The 5260-nt window shown below is 48.0% G+C and overlaps 1 pseudogene; it reads left to right on the top strand.

Moving 5' to 3' along the window:
- Positions 1–1814: 1814 nt before the first annotated feature.
- LOC122134767 overlaps positions 1815–5260 on the top strand; it is a 6048-nt pseudogene continuing 2602 nt past the window's right edge.

Below are 5260 nucleotides of genomic sequence, written 5' to 3'. Positions count from 1 at the left end.
GCTGCTTCTGTATGGCCTGGTCCCCACTTTCAACGTGACGACCTCCACACAACACCCTCCCGCCCCCAAGCCCGCTGATATCCGCTGCCCATCATTGATGGGCCCTTGGCAGCGGATCCGGAATGGACCTATGAGGCAGCTGAGCGAAAAGTAATTCCCCCCCTGGAACTGAACATCCGGGTCATCCTGGACTACTCAAACAACCGCTACCCTGAGGCCCATCTCCCCCTCCGCACTAGCCACCGCGAAAGCCATTGCCCAGGAAGCTCTTCCTGCTAAGTAGTCGGGTCGGCCTACCTACCATCCCAGATACTGACTGACCAGGGCAACCCCCTTCTCATGTCCCTGATGGTTGACCTCTGCAAGCTTCTCAAGACAAAGACAGCTTCCGCACCACCGGATACCACCCGCAAACGGACGGCCTGGGGCGGACGCTTCACAACAAACATCTTGATAAGCAGAAGCTGCTGCGGCGAAGTTGGCTCTGCGGAATTAGACAAGCGCGACTGGGACAAGAATGTTGCCCTATGTGTCAATTCGGCATCCGGGAGGTACCCCAGGCTTCCACCCGACTTTACCCCCTTCGAGCTCCTCTATTCGTCCGGCCAGCCCCGCGGCCTGCTTGAATGTCGCCCCGAGAAGCCTTGGAACCAGCAGCCTGCCTTCTCCACCCGCTCCAAGATCGGAGCATGGTCAGGGAGATGTGGGAGACGATCGACAGGGTCTGCCCCAGTCGTCCGGGATAGAACATGGGCCAAATCCCAGCAGGGTGCCCAGCAACGACATTATAACGGGGCGGCCCAGCCACAGGAGTTTCAGCCAGGAGACCACGTCATGGTCCTAGTCCCCACCTGCCGCCTGTAAATTCTTGGCCAGCTTGCAAGGTCCCTACAACCGTCAACGAAAGGGATCGTCCCCTGTCACCTACTGCCGATTCGGGCAGCGCCGGAAGACGCAGAAGGACCAACTATACCACGTGAACCTTCTGAAGCGCTTGGTCGGGACCGGGCCCCCAGCTGGCAGCCCTCGCTCATCGAGACCTCCCGTGGCTGATGACAATAGACCCCCCCCCCACCTCTCGGGACCGCCCAAAAGTCGGAGCTGCAACACCTGGTCATTCAGTTCACTGATGTGTTTATCTCCCCAGCCAGGGGGCGGAGACCCCTTACTCACGCAACGATATCCGAACTAGCACCCGGAGTGATTCGTCCGGCAGCGGCCCTATCGTGTTTCTTGATGCTTCGGCGACACTCCATTGAGGAGGAGGTAACAGGAGATGTTGATGTTAGGGACCATCGACCCATCACGCAGCCCCTGGTCCAGCCCCACGTCATGGTTTTCCAAGCCCTATGGCACCTTCCGCGCTTTGTGCAACGACTTTCCCGCGCCGCGTAAAACGAAGTCTCGGATTTTGATGGCTACCCATGCCGCGGGGTCGATGAACTCTTGGACCGCCTGGTAAGGGCCCGGTACATTTTCAACCCTCGAACTCACCAAGGGCTACTGTCAGGTCCCCCTAACCGAGCAGGCCAAGCTTGAAGACGGCGTTGCTTGACCCCCACGTGGCCACTTGGCAGTACCTGGGTCCCTACCCTCGGTCGAGCGCTGCATGGGGCTTCCCGCCACCTTTCTTCACCGTCGGCTAATGGGACATCCTCCTGGCGCCCCACCAGGCCTACGCGGCCCGCTCTACCTGGAAACGATGTAGTCATACATTCGAGACTTGGGCGGACCAACTGGATCACGGGGGCGGAAGGGTGCTGTCCGGAACTCTGCGGCGGGGCTCGAAAACACCTAGTCCGCCAACCCCCGTCATGTGTCGAACCGGTCCCTCACCCGAAGCCAAGTACGCTCGGCTACCAAGTGGCCGCGGCCCCATTCGGACCCCAGGAAAGAAAGTGGCGGTGAAGGCCGCCCTCCACCTCGAGCCCATTCATCAGGTCCCTGCCCCCGACTTGTATCGCGGCACCTTCCTGGGTCCCGCAAATGGAATGCATCCGATACCGGTGTTTGTACGCCATCCTCTCCCATGTCATCGACGGCGATGAACACCTGGTGATCTAGTATCGGCCGGAAAAGCGTGACCTAAGCGGAAACTACGGTACGCGGGCCGTCTTCGGAAGGAGGCACTGCACTGGCCGTCAAGTGGGCAGTCCTGGAGCTCCGCTACTACCTTCTCGGCCCGTCCAGTTCCGCCTGATCACGGGACCACACGCACCCCCTACATTGGTGCCCTGGTCGAAGGACACCAAACGCCAGGGTGACTCGGTTTTTCCTAGCGCTCCAGTAGACTCTTTCCACTTCACCTGGACAACACCCGAGCGGGCACGGCCAATGCAAACGACGAGGGATCTATGTCAGGCTTTTGCAGGTCGCTGTCGGCCCCCTTCCCCCCCCCAACCCTTCCCCGCCCTCAAGCCCCAATCTCCCCACTTCGCCAAGGGACAGGACGAACGCTTGGGGGGGGGGGGGATTGTGAGCCCGCGTGTCCCCAGAGCTCTCATACAGCGTTGCCCTGGAAACAGAGCAAGGCACAACCTGCACCTGCTCATTACTGTCTTGAGAGGTCACACCTGCAGCCCATGCGAGGACGGGCTTTAAAAGCCGGCGCCGACGAACAACAGAGGTGAGCAAGATGTCTCCAAATACCTCGGCTAATCAGTTTTTCTCTGTGGTTTTCCCGTCCAGACAGCAGCGTGGTGACTGCCGCCCTCACCAGGACACGGAACTTCACGGAACCCACAACAGCACACAGCACTGCAACCATGAAGGAGAAGAGAAGGCCGAGTCACGAGACACCAGAAACCCCCCTCACGTTGGCTATTTTCTTTCTCCCTCACGCCTTTCAATAAAATCCAACCTTCGGGGACCTTAACCTTGATCCTCTGTGTCCGTGTGCTTCCGCAAACCCCATCACCAATATATTTCAAAATAATAAAAAATTGTGTGTATCATGTTTGTATATAGACTAATCCAAGTGCCCAGCATAATGGTAAAACACCCCTCTCAAAACTTAAATTCCAGTCAATTTACTCTTTACACTTAGACCATGTTAAGGTGCTTTGAAGATATAATGTGTCCAACAAGCCTGCTTGATCAAATTACCAAAGAAGAAAGCCAAAATTTAAAAAAAAAGAAAGTGATACAATTTTGGTGCTGCAAATATGAGTTACACCCTAACTGACAGTTACTTAAACAATAATATAAAAAATAAATAAAAATTAGGTTTAGGGTGGTATAGTTTAAGGTTTTATTTCTGATCAACATTTACGTAATATTGAAGCAAAACTTTTAAAGACAAGTAATTTCCTACCAATTAAAAAGTGTTATTAGCCCACTGATCCATACCCAGACTTAATGCTGGCGCACTACAATGCAGTGGAACCACCCACTAGAGAGAACTGCCAGGTGACCTTATTTCCTTAGCAATCAAAAAGAGGACAGTGGTACAATCGGAAATACCAATTTAGTGTTTTATGGTGTGAAAATATAGCAGAAGTAGCGCACCGACATTCAAAAACAATGGACTTGTGGACAAGCTGCCTCCTGAAATAATCAGAGGGTCTTCACTTTAATGTTTTCATATAGTATTATAATTTTTTTGCACGAAAAAGAGCAGTTTCTAAATAACATGCAAGTGTCCTCAAGCCGGCAAAAAGCTATGAAAAGGTGTGACACTTTATCTCACAGAGTAATGATGCAGCCTGTTACGTGACATGCATGGTTAATTGTCACCATAGAAATACTCCTACTTGTAGCAAAGCAAAATAACGCATTTAACCTCTTCCAAGGCCAATATTATAAAATGAACGTCTGGGAATCCATATACTCTTGTCTTAAGAGACACAAAAAAACACAAAACAAAAAACATCCAAAATGTTTCTGGTGTGTGCAACACAAAAATACAAAACAGTGCTTGGACACAAAAAAAACGTTTCAAACCAAATAAACAAAAAAAAAAAATAAACAGAAAACAAACAGGTGTGACACCACAAAACACACAACAATGCTGGCAAAACAACACCAAAAACGGGTGTGAAGACCAACAAAAAACCAAAAAAACAGAAGATGCTCATTTTCCCTGCATTATTGGGCATTTTTTCAGCATGACAATGAAGATATTTATTCTCCCAAGGTGAAATCCTCAGTGGAAGGGACACTTAAAGCTCTTGAGGTTTGGGGGGAATTTCGAGAGACAATGAGAAAAAACCCCCCATTAAAGCCCAGAGCTTTTAAGGGGGTTTCCGGAGTAAAAGGCAGATGTGAAAATTTTCAGTTGTGCACGATGAAAGGGGTCAGAGCAGTATATTAATTCGGGGGACATACTAAAAACTAGAATTTAAATTTTCTGAAAAAATCTGGGGTGTCTATTTCGCAATTTCTTTAAAAAAAATTGGTAATTTTCTTTATCTTCAGAAAATTTTGGCACTATTTTGTTGTTTTTTATTAATAATGTTAAAAGGTTTTAATTTTCCCATTTTCCATGAATTATATTTCATTTAAACCTCTGGATGTAGCAGTGTGTTTTATTGTCGGCCTTGAGCACGGGGGGGCTAGTTTGGGGCCTTTTAAAGACTCGGGCCTGACTCTGGAGCCTTATAAATGACTCTGGCTCGACTCTGAATAAAATTTAACTTTTTTTTAATTTTTTCAGGGGGTGTACCCCTTTATGCTGTGCACTGTATTTGAGAATATTATATTTATATCTTGTGTTATATCTTTAATTTTTAAAAACCTTTCAAAGTTAATTTTTGAAAATGAATTTTTGGCCCTTTTTCTTTAAAAAAAATTTGATTTTTTTTTTTTATATTTCACTAAGAGCAATTTTAAATTTTGAAATCAAGTTCCCCCAAATACTTTTTGGGGGCCACAGTATTTTTTATGTCTACATTTTTATGTCATAAAATGGCATTTTTCCCCCAATAAAATGTAGTGCATGATTTTGCTCATGGTTTACGCAAAGGTTTTTTCCCCTTTAAGTTTTTTTTTGAGTTTTCAAACGGCCTCGTTGTAACCATTAAAAAAGAGGTTAATTTTAAAATTTATCATGAAAGGGGTGCTTATCTTTCCCCTCCTCCCCTTTCCCGGGTGGCTTTAAGTATACAATAGGGTGTGCCAATGGATTTTAGTATTGATTGATAGGATGGGCAATGGTAAAATGACATGAAAATTTTGAATTTATTGGATAAAAATATCAAAGACTAATTTAGGGAATCCAGTTTTTTTTTTTTGAGAAAATATTTTCCTATTTTTACCCAAA

Source organism: Cyprinus carpio, chromosome A21 (assembly GCF_018340385.1).
Source record: "Cyprinus carpio isolate SPL01 chromosome A21, ASM1834038v1, whole genome shotgun sequence".
In the NCBI taxonomy this organism is placed as follows: Eukaryota; Metazoa; Chordata; class Actinopteri; order Cypriniformes; family Cyprinidae; genus Cyprinus; species Cyprinus carpio.
Note: the sequence above shows the minus strand (reverse complement) of the source record. Positions and strands in the feature narration are given on the sequence as shown.